Source organism: Schistocerca nitens, chromosome 6 (genome assembly GCF_023898315.1).
Source record: "Schistocerca nitens isolate TAMUIC-IGC-003100 chromosome 6, iqSchNite1.1, whole genome shotgun sequence".
NCBI lineage: Eukaryota > Metazoa > Arthropoda > Insecta > Orthoptera > Acrididae > Schistocerca > Schistocerca nitens.
In genome coordinates, this window is record NC_064619.1 from 494,024,809 (window position 1) to 494,037,454 (window position 12,646).

Here is a 12,646-nt window from a genome sequence, read left to right on the forward strand (position 1 = left end):
GAATGCATTAAATTTGAGCATGATTCCCCAAAGGTAAATGTTTTTTTTTTTTTTGCCTCGTTAGGTCGAAAACTGTACGGGCCATTCTTCTTCGCCGAGAGCACTGTTACTGGATATTCCTAGTTGGACATGTTGCAGCAATGGCTGATGCCTCAAATGAAATCGGACTCTCCGTTCATCTTTCAGCAGGATGGGGCTCCACCCCATTTTCAGCTGTATGCTGTCACTTCAGAATTTTTTCTACATGCTGTTGCACTTCCTCCAAGTTTTCTCAGAAGACTCCATGCTTTCCTGCTCGAGTGGGTAAAGTCCATATTTTCGACTGTTTCTGCCCATTTCTGCCTCCGAGACATGTCCGAGCTGGACAATAGTTCTGTAGATATCTATAGGTCACTACTTTGCTGGAAGTGTTGGTACAGTGTTTCACTTTCATCATTCCATCTTGGAACAATTCTTTTCTGTATCCTCTTGGCATATACTTTTTAGCTGTTGCTGTTACTGCACCAGCGACGCGTTGATAGTTCTTATGTGCTGGAGGTATCCAGCGAATGGTCTTATCCAGTTCCTTTGAAAACTTCGTCCAGTCAGCTTTCTGGAAATGCCATCGAGTATCATATGACAGGAGCATCATATGGCAGGAACCGTGCAGCCAGTTTTTATTATCACAAGTCTGTGTTGGCTGTGAGGAAAGGCATCTATCACTTTTCTTGTTGCATTGATGGAAAAGCCTATTTCGTTGTAGCTAACAAAGCATAAGTCAGTATTTGAATCCTTCTCCCAAGCAGCTAACGTGAAAGTGCCTTGGTCTTTGGGATCAAACGCTAGATGAAGATTATTCTCTTCAACCCATTCTGCAAGCATGCTCCCATTTTCATCATTTTGAGAGTACTTACAAAGTTCGTGGTGACTATTGATGTCTCCTAAGTAAATTGCAGGATGTTCTGTTGTGTGTAGGATAAATTCAGACCATGTTGTTTTGGGTGGTTTGTAAACATTTGTATGACAACTGTATGTATATCTGTCTCCACACTTAAATAAATCAGTGAAAGTTCGTTTATATTATGACGGGCATACGCAGCAATTCCATACACCTCGTGGTAAGTTACACCAAGTGCAGACTATCCAGGAATACGGAATATTTCTTCGCTGGAAACACGAGTGTCCTGAATGGCGACGACATCAACATTGTTGTCCAGCAAAAATTTTGACAGGTAGTCACACTTAGCGCTGCTAATGCTTTCGATATTCAATTGAACGAGTCTGATAGTTGGTCCAATGTTTCTTGTTAATGGGCTCTAAAAATAAATGTTTCTGCTATTTAGTTGATATGTGATTGTCAGGAGATCCTATGGATGGTCTGCCTGTCTGTAATCACTGGAGCGGTTCTAGGCGCTTCAGTCTGGAACCGCGCGACCGCTACGGTCGCAGATTCGAATCCTGTCTCGGGCATGAATGTGTGTGATGTCCTTAGGTTAGTTAGGCTTAAGTAGTTTTAAGTTCTAGGGGACTGATGACCTCAGATAAGTCCCATAGTGCTCGGAGCCATTTGAACCATTGTAATCACTGTTGCTCAATTAGCACCACCCAGGAGGCACGTGTAGGTACTTTAAGGTTAAACCAACGGACGTGAGCAACGCTACCTCCCAGCGACCATTAATGGTTCAAATGGCAGACTTAGAACTACACAAATTTAACTAACCTAAGGACATCACACACATCAATGCCAGAGGCAGGATTCGAACCTGCGACGTAGCGGTCGCGCGGTTCCACACTGAAGCGCCTAGAAACGCTCGACAACAGCAGCCGGTCCGACTATTAATATTACGCGTTATGCACAGAAGTGCTGCACGGAAACTGCGTTTACAGCCCTGAAGGAAACACCAAACCGGCACTTTTCGTTTTTCAAACGATTACTCTATTCTTTTGAAGATTTCGATGAATCTGACACATTTGATTTTCAAACAGAGGTGCTGAAAGATGTGAAGAAAATGAGGCAGCGGAAGCATCCTCTTCCTTCTACATCCGATATACTACACCGATGGTCTCCCTAACCAGTATATACAGCGCTAGCCAAATCTGCAGCACACTGCTTCTGTCTGCCATAAACCAGTTCAGTCACAAGTGCCCACTGTTCAGTTCAACGAGGACGCACACGAGCTTGGCCTGAAATGTCGCCACAGTTCTTTTTACGATGAGAGCTGAGAATACGCGTTTCACAATTTGTGGAAGATCATTTAATTTCACTTTTTCTTCCATTTACTCTGAAAGTCTCCTTCAAACATTTTGTTGATTCTATTGTCTTACCTCAGAGTTACAGCCAACTTCTGAATCTGTTGAATACATTCCCTCACAAATGTACCTTGGCGCTTCGGGAAAATGGTGTAGAATAGTTAAAATTCCTGCTGTAAAGTGATGGGAGAGTGAATTTTAGTATTCCTCATTGACTCTTTTATTCTACTACAGAGAAAAAATATAGCGACAACTTGACTTTTGTCCACGTTCACTGTTGAGCCTCTGTGCGGAAGAAAGCACAGAACCTAATATGAACCGTATGGGAACCGTGTATGAGTGAAAGGGTTTCGTTTGTTTTCGGTTGCATCCGAACCGCATATGCGTGAAACAGGTCTAAGGGCGGCCACCTGGCAGCCGTATAGCCGAACGTCTGTTCTCGACCATGGTTGACCTCGTTGAAGCTTAGTGGTTATCATGTGACTCATCTAATCTATATGAGGCAAAGACACTGGTGTTACCCTGCTCTTCTACACAGGTTGAATATCATCGCTTCTGGTTACTGTGATTTAAAAAAAAAACCAACGGCGGTAGTGGATTTGAACCACATCAAGGTACTCCCACAAGCAGATTTGTACAAGAAATTTGTTGCGAGCGGCGACCCCTCCCTACAAGTGTAACTACTTTATTTCACCGGTTCGATATGTATAAGTATTATTTGCTCCACTGGAACAAGCCCGATTTGTGATTTTGCTTTGCATTGAGAACTTTTCTTTGTAAATGACGCCGTTGTGCGGCTTCCAGTCATAAGTTGCTGTCGACGTCATTCTTCTGTGAACCAGCCCAGTTCGAACTTGTGTCATAATTTTGTATTCTTAATTTATACTGCAAACTTATCTTTGCACTTCACACTCTTACCATTGTTCTATTGTGAAAATTGCACTAATGTTAATGTTGCAATTACTGCTGGCTGTACGGTGTTCGTCTTTTAAAGTTTTTATTTTATAATAAGAACTAATGTTTGTATGTTGAATTCTTTTTATTGTTCTACTGTGAAAATTTAAACTACACTACTGGCCATTAAAATTGCTACACCACGAAAATGACGTGCTACAGACGCGAAATTTAACCGACAGGAAGAAGATGCTGTGATATGCAAATGATTAGCTTTTCAGAGCATTCACACAAGGTTGGCGCCGGTGGCGTCACCTACAACGTGCTGACATGAGGAAAGTTTCCAACCGATTTCTCATACACAAACAGCAGTTGACCGTACTGGCCATTAAAATTGCTACACCACGAAAATGACGTGCTACAGACGCGAAATTTAACCGACAGGAAGAAGATGCTGTGATATGCAAATGATTAGCTTTTCAGAGCATTCACACAAGGTTGGCGCCGGTGGCGTCACCTACAACGTGCTGACATGAGGCAAGTTTCCAACCGATTTCTCATACACAAACAGCAGTTGACCGACGTTGCCTGGTGAAACGTTGTTGTGATGCCTACTGTAAGGAGGAGAAATGCGTACCATCACGTTTCAGACTTAGATAAAGGTCGAATTGTAGCCTATCACGATTGCGGTTTATCGTATCGTGACATTGCTGCTCGCCTTGGTCGAGATCCAATGACTGTTAGCAGAATATGGAACCGGTGGGTTCAGGAGGGTAATACGGAATGCCGTGCTGCATCCCAATGGCCTCGTATCACTAGCAGTCGAGATGACAGGCATCTTATCCGCATGGCTGTAACGGATCGTGCAACCACGTCTCGATCCCCGAGTCAACAGATGGGGACGTTTGCAAGTCAACAACCATCTGCACGAATAGTTCGACGACGTTTGCAGCAGCATGGACTATCAGCTCGGAGACCATGGCTGCGGTTATCCTTGACGCTGCATCACAGACAGGAGCGCCTGCGATGGAGTACTCAACGACGAACCTGGGTGCACGAATGGCAAAACGCCATTTTTTCGGATGAATCCAGGTTCTGTTTACAGCATCATGATGGTCGCATCCGTGTTTGGCGATATCGCGGTGAACGCACATTGGAAGCGTATATTCGTCATCGCCATACTGGCGTTTCACCCGGCGGGATGGTATGGGGTGTCATTTGTTACACGTCTAGGTCACCTCCTGTTCGCATTGACGGCACTTTGAACAGTGGACGTTACATTTCAGATGTGTTACGCGTGGCTCTATCCTTCATTCGATCCCTGCGAAACCCTACATTTAAGCAGGATAATGCACGACCGCATGTTGCAGGTCCTGTGCGGGCCTTTCCGGATACAGAAAATGTTCGACTGCTGCCCTGGCCAGCACATTCTCCAGATCTTTCACTAATTGAAAACTTCTGGTCAATGGTAGCCGAGCAACTGGCTCGTCACAATACGCCGGTCACTACTCTTGATGAACTGTGATATCATGTTGAAGCTGCATGGGCAGCTGTACCTGTACACGCCATCCAAGCTCTGTTTGACACAATGCCCAGGCGTACCAAGGCCGTTATTACGGCAAGAGATGGTTGTTCTGGGTAATGATTTCTCAGGATCTATGCACCCAAATTGCGTGAAAATGTAATCACATGTCAGTTCTAGTATATTTGTCCAACGAATACCCGTTTATCATCTGCATTTCTTCTTGATGTAGCAATTTTAATGGCCAGTAGTGTATGTTAATATGGAACTTATCTAACTGCTGTAGACTTAGTGGTCTCTGCTGCCCATAAAAAAAAGTACCGCCTCGTCGGATGGTAAACAAGGAAATTTACCAGAGAACTTCAGATCTTTTGAGGGATGCTGTGCGCTGTCCGCAGGAAGAGACCTGAACTGTGAAAAGCCAGACTTGGAAGATGTCTCATGTACTGCGCCGGCTCGCGCGCCATTTCTTGTCAGCACTTTCCGGCAAAACATCAGACTCTTATCCCACGCACCCTATTATCCGGGCCTTGCCCCAGAAGACTTTTCCTAGTTTTTAAGCATAAAAACCCCTTGAAGGAACGTTGTTTCCAAACCACAGAGAAGGATCAGGACAATGCGACAAGAGGACGGCTCGCCGTCCCGGAAAGTACGTTCCTGGAAACTTTCCAAAAATGGAAGAAACGCTGGGAACGGTGTGTTTCCAGTGAAGGGGAATACTTCGAAGGGGAAAGGCGTAAAATGTAGTGCAATGAGCAGTGAGAATGTTATAACCAAGGTTCGCTCTTGTTTTCGTGAATACCCTCGTATTAATGTGCAGCAACTACTGCTTTCGTCTGATTTTAATCATGATCAAATAGCACCTGATCTCTCATCTTCTCCCTCCAGCATTCTTAGTTTTCTCAGTGTTATCAGTTTTAGTCGTGGAGAAAACAGTTATATCTCTGAAGCAAGGACAAGGAACTTTAATCAACGACGGACGCAACTGATCCAGGTAGGGAAGATACACTGCCGGAAAAAAAACACACACCACCACGGAGTTGTGCGACATAAATGAAAGTTGGTAGGCGTGTTTCTAAGGCAGAAAGACGACGTCTATTCAGATTTTCACTCCAGTGACATAAGAGTGGGCCGGCCGCTGTGGACGAGCGGTTATAGGCGCTTCAGTCTGGAACCGCGCTGCTGCTACGGTCGCAGGTTCGAATCCTGCCTCGGGCATGGATGTGTGTATTGTCCTTAGGTGAGTTAGGTTTAAGTAGTTCTAAGTCTAGGGGACTGATGGCCTGAGATGTTAAGTACCATAGTGCTTAGAGCCATTTGAACCATAAGAGTGGACCTAATAGCATCGTTACAATGATGCAAATGTGGTGTGCCCTTAAATACACGCTGAAATCGTCGCGAACGTTACTTACATTTGAGATTGGCCATGCTGAGTTGATATTAATTAAGAATGCAATGATTATAAAAAATCCGCCTCGATTGCAAATAGAAACCGAATGTTACTTACATTTCAGATTGGCCGTGCTGAGTTGACGTTAATTAAGAATGCAATGATTGTAAAGAATCCACCTCGATTGCAAATAGAAACCGGATGTCAAAATGGTTCAAATGGCTCTGAGCACTATGGGACTCAGCTTCTGAGGTCATCAGTCCCCTAGAACTTAGAACTAATGAAACCTAACTAACCTAAGGACATCACACACATCCATGCCCGAGGCAGGATTCGAACCTGCGACCGTAGCGGTCTCGCGGTTCCAGACTGCAGCGCCTATAACCGCACGGCCACTTCGGCCAGCCCCGGATGTCATCGGATCACTTTCGTAACACATTTTATGCCAATCAAATGGAAGAAGACGATTTCTCAATTTGCGCATGCGCTCTCCCTTCTGATATTCTCACAGCCTAGCTGCCGACGCCACCTCAGTTTACCTGAGAGCCCGTGGCCCACCGAACGTTTGCTGGGGTGAGGAACCACGCCTCTGACGTTTGAGGCAAGTACGGCTATTGACATGGTACACACGTACTGTTTATTTTACATTTTATGCGAGTCTTTTGCCCTTTTGGGCGTTTTGTATTAATGTTGGACCATGCCTCTTTAGGCAGTTCGTAGTTTTAAAGTGTTCGGAAGAAGGCGTGGTTATCCGCGCCGAAACCTAGGTCAACGTCCGGTTTCAACACTCCTGGAAATTGAAATAAGAACACCGTGAATTCATTGTCCCAGGAAGGGGAAACTTTATTGACACATTCCTGGGGTCAGATACATCACATGATCACACTGACAGAACCACAGGCACATAGACACAGGCAACAGAGCATGCACAATGTCGGCACTAGTACAGTGTATATCCACCTTTCGCAGCAATGCAGGCTGCTATTCTCCCATGGAGACGATCGTAGAGATGATGGATGTAGTCCTGTGGAACGGCTTGCCATGCCATTTCCTCCTGGCGCCTCAGTTGGACCAGCGTTCGTGCTGGACGTGCAGACCGCGTGAGACGACGCTTCATCCAGTCCAAAACATGCTCAATGGGGGACAGATCCGGAGATCTTGCTGGCCAGGGTAGTTGACTTACACCTTCTAGAGCACGTTGGGTGGCACGGGATACATGCGGACGTGCATTGTCCTGTTGGAACAGCAAGTTCCCTTGCCGGTCTAGGAATGGTAGAACGATGGGTTCGATGACGGTTTGGATGTACCGTGCACTATTCAGTGTCCCCTTGACGATCACCAGTGGTGTACGGCCAGTGTAGGAGATCGCTCCCCACACCATGATGCCGGTTGTTGGCCCTGTGTGCCTCGGTCGTATGCAGTCCTGATTGTGGCGCTCACCTGCACGGCGCCAAACACGCATACGACCATCATTGGCACCAAGGCAGAAGCTTCATGGAGACGGTTGCGAATGGTCCTCGCCGATACCCCAGGAGCAACAGTGTTCCTAATTTGCTGGGAAGTGGCGGTGCGGTCCCCTACGGCACTGCGTAGGATCCTACGGTCTTGGCGTGCATCCGTGCGTCGCTGCGTTCCGGTCCCAGGTCGACGGGCACGTGCACCTTCCGCCGACCACTGGCGACAACATCGATGTACTGTGGAGACCTCACGCCCGACGTGTTGAGCAATTCGGCGGTACGTCCACCCGGCCTCCCGCATGCCCACTATACGCCCTCGCTCAAAGTCCGTCAACTGCACATACGGTTCACGTCCACGCTGTCGCGGCATGCTACCAGTGTTAAAGACTGCGATGGAGCTCCGTATGCCACGGCAAACTGGCTGACACTGACGGCGGCGGTGCACAAATGCTGCGCAGCTAGCGCCATTCGACGGCCAACACCGCGGTTCCTGGTGTGTCCGCTGTGCCGTGCGTGTGATCATTGCTTGTACAGCCCTCTCGCAGTGTCCGGAGCAAGTATGGTGGGTCTGACACACCGGTGTCAATGTGTTCTTTTTTCCATTTCCAGGAGTGTATTTGCAGTGTAGTCGGATTTTTTATGATCATCAAATTATTCACGATTACTGACTCCCTGCAATGTTAAAAGTTCTCAATCAAGAGTGCCTTTAAGGCGACAAAGGCACTATTATTAACACCTCACTGAGTTTGAAAGACTTGATGCAATAGGGCTACTAGAAGCTGAATGTTCCTTTTGCGATACTGCAGAAAGACTTGGCATTAGCCACTATACATAACTGCAGGCAGCGGTGGTCACCAGAACGTACAGTCGCAAGAAGACCGGACTCTGGACGGTCACGGGCGCTACGAAAGGGAAGACCATCGTGTTCGACCTATGGCTCTGGCGCATCGTACTCCATTTACAGAAGTAATCTCAGCAGCAGTTGGCACCACATCGACATAAAGAACTGTTGCAAGTCGGTTACTTCAAGGACAGCTTCGAACCAGACGCCCTATAGCGAGCATGCCGCTGACCATAAACTGCCACCATTTGCGACTTCCGTGATGTCATTGGATGGCAGCGTGGAGGTCAGTTCTGCCTCGGCGCCAGTGATGGCCGTGTGTTGGTTAGAAGGAGGTTAGTCGAGAGCCTGCAACCAACCTATCTCCGTGCTAGGCACACTGGACCTACACCTGGAGTTAAAGTCTGGAATGCGATTTTGTATGACAGATGGAGCTCTCTCGTCATTCTCTCACGCACCTTGATTGCTAAGTCTGGTGATTTTACCTGTTTTGCCGCCATTCATGAACAGCATCCCAGGGGGTGTTTTCCAACAGTATAACGCTCGCCCACAAATCGCTGTTGTAACCAAAATACTCAACAGAGTGTCGACATGTTGCCTTGACCTGCTCGGTCACAAGATCTGTCTCCAATCGCTCACATATGGGACAGCATAGAACGAAAGCTCTGGTGTCATCGACAAACAGCAATAACCGCCCATCTGTTGACCGATCAAGTGAAACAATCATGGAATTCCAGCCCAAAAACTGACATCCGACACCTGTTTGCACGTTTGCATGCTTGCTTTCAACACTCCGACGGTTACACCGGTTATTAATGTATCAGAATTTCACATTTGCATTGGCTCATCTCACTCTTACATTAACATGTGATCTTGCAATATTAATCACTTAAATGTGTATTCCCGAAATTTCATTACTCTTCATTAATTATTTTTTATGTAGTGATTTTTTTTCCGTCAGTGTATGAGAAGCAAAGTTCTCTGCGGGTGACGAGAATTAGTATACGTATACGCTACTTTACTGCGAGTGTGAGTGGAAAGAAAGTGACTTTGGTCTGCATTACTGACTTGTTCGAATTCTTTTAGTAAGCTGAAGAACGGGGACCATTCTGAAACAGTATGATAAGGTAAGGTAAGGCAAAATTCTATGTTCTGGCCCCGACAAACCATTCGCATCGGACCGATCGCCGTGTCATCCTCTGCCAATGACGTCATCGGATGCGGTATGCAGGGGCATTTGGTTAGCACACCGCCCTCCAGGTCATTGTCGGATTTTTTGACCTCGGAACCGACCCTAATCGGCCAAGTAGCTCCTCAGCTTGCCTCACGAGGCTGAGTGAACCCCGTCCTAGTCCTCCTACCAAGGAAAAATCCCCGGCAGTACCTGTAATCGAACCCGGGTTCCTCAGCATGGTATGCAGCCGCGCTCACCTCTCAACTATGGAAGCGGACTTCTTTAAACTGTAGTTTCACGTGAAATGTGCACTTTTGTACGTTGTGCGCCCTCCTTTTCTGCCTCAGTGTAACGAAAAGATTTCAAAGTTGTTTGACGAATGAAAATATAACACCGATTCTGTAGAACAGCGGAATGACAAACACTTTCACTGATTAAGAAATAAGAGAATAACGACGGTATTTACTCTACGACATTTACGCCTTCGTATCGGTGCTAAGAAATCTTTCTCCTTCGCGCAGGCAGATATCACCTGCCTTGACATTTTCAATTACGCTCCGATTAATTACTTTCTAGTTGTGTACGCAGGAACCTAAGCGGCTCGGAATTTGTAATTTGTTCAGAGTAATTACACTTTTCTTCTCTTAAACTGTAAAAAATTAACGAGTAATCAGTACTTCATTACCTATGTAATCCCTTGAGAAATTAGTCTGTAGGCTTGTGGCGTGTGATACGCAAATCGACAGCGATAATTATTTCCATATGGTCAGCTTTAGCGAAATTATCTCGTTACCAAACGCAAAAGATACACCACAGACAACTTTTGTATGAACGGAGGGTTACAATTTTCTTTTTGGTCAAATGCGTGCGCGGAGCAAAAACACGACTCCCTAGAAATTACACAAAGGATTTCTTTCCGAATTTTCATAGCCATACAAAGAGGGGGAAATGGACAAAAGGGGTAAAAAATTAATAAGCGTTAGGCCTAATTAAAAAATAAAAAGATTTAATTGCTTGAAAGTAATCAGGGTAATTGGGAAAAACTTAATCAGTGATTCTAGGGAAAATTGAAGTATTTCACAAGCAGGTGCTGATAGGTATCTAAATTAAGTGTTAAAAATATCAGATCACAGGATAAATTGGGACTTCTCTACTTTCTCTTGATATACACAATTTTTGTAGCAGTAGAGTAAAAAAAAAAACGTCACCTCAGTCCACAGGCCCTTGCGGACCAAGTGCGACCGACCGGCCGCCGTGTCATCCTCAGTACTATAGGCGTTACCGGATGCGGATATGGAGGGGCACGGGGTCTGTCCACCGCTCTCCCGGCCGTATGACAGTTTCCAGGACCGAAGCCGCTACTTCTCAGTCAAGTAGCTTCTCAGTTTGCCTCAGAAGGGCTGAGTGCACCCCGCTTGCCAACAGCGCTCGGCAGACTGGATGGTCACCCATCTAAATGCTAGCCCAGCCCAACAGCGCTTAACTTAGGTGATCTGTTGAGAACCGGTATTAGCACTGCGGCAAAACCTTTGGAGTAGAGTAGCGGTTGATATTTAAATACATTATACATCATGCTTTCTTAACAAAAATTGAAAATAATAATATTTAAAAACGGTCAAATGTCTTGTGAAACGAATATCTAAAAGTAAGCAATAAAGTAGATTACAGAAGCCGTTCACACGCCTTTGAGTGATGCTCAAGAGTCATGCACAGCAAACGAAAAACCAATTGAGAATGTAAAGTTCAGTGTTTAATTTAAAACCTTAGAATTTTAGAGATTTCTGGAAGGTATTTTGTCTGGCGGAATTTCTCTTAGTGTTCTGCTTGTATCACTAACGTATGAGGATTGCAGCTACCTCACATAATTTCGAACATCATTCAAATACGCATGAAATGCTTCTTTAATATGTTTTATGTCTTAATTTTAGACAAATCATGTAACACAACATTCGACATTATATAAAAATTCTTTTGTTAGTTCTGTGTTAGTGCTACAATAGCAGTGCCCACCTCCTCCTCACCCCCCCCCCCCCCCAACGCTCGAGGTCAGTAACATGAGTTCTGACTACCAGACTTTATGTGGACCAAGGCTATGTCGCCTAATTTCTGTATTATATGAAACTGTGCTTAGTAAGAGCTTGGAGCCGGTATTCCACATACATTTCTACGTCTACATCTACATCTATACTCCGCGAGCCACCTTACGGTGTGTGGCGGAGGGTACTTATTGTACCACTATCTGATCCCCCCTTCTCTGTTCCATTCACGAATTGTGCGTGGGAAGAACGACTGCTTGTAAGTCTCCGTATTTGCTCTAATTTCTCGGATCTTTTCGTTGTGATCATTACGCGAGATATATGTGGGCGGTAGTAATATGTTGCCCATCTCTTCCCGGAATGTGCTCTCTCGTAATTTCGATAATAAACCTCTCCGTATTGCGTAACACCTTTCATTTAATGGAGATAAAAGATTATGGAGGTATGAGTGCAAAAGAGCCGTGACCTGCTGTTTATACATGCTACAGTCAAAACGCAGAAGGCACATCAGACGAATTAAATGAAATGAACGAACCGTCGAGTATGAGATTAAGATGTAATGCCAGGTGATGAATACAGAGGGTACGCCTTATAGTAAATAGTAGCGAAACCTGACAAGGACGAAAGTATACGCTAATTGCAGTACACTACTAGCTATTAAAATTGGTACACCACGAAGATGACGTGCTACAGACGCGAAATTTAACCGACAGGAAGAAGATGCTGTTATATGCAAATGATTAGCTTTTCAGAGCATTCACACAAGGTTTGCGACATCTACAACGTGGTGACATGAGGAAAGTTTCCAACCGATTTCTCATACACAAACAGCAGTTGACCGGCGTTGCCTGGTGAAACGATGTTGTGATGCCTCGTGTAAGGAGGAGAAATGCGTACCATCACGTTTCCGACTTTGATAAATCTCGGATTGTAGTCTATCGCGATTGCGGTTTATCCTATCGCGACATTACTGCTCGCTTTGGTCGAGATCCAATGACTGTTAGCAGAATATGGAATCGGTGGATTCAGGAGGGGAATACGGAACGCCGTGCTGGATCCCAACCGCCTCGTATCACTAGCAGTTGAGATGACAGGCATCTTAT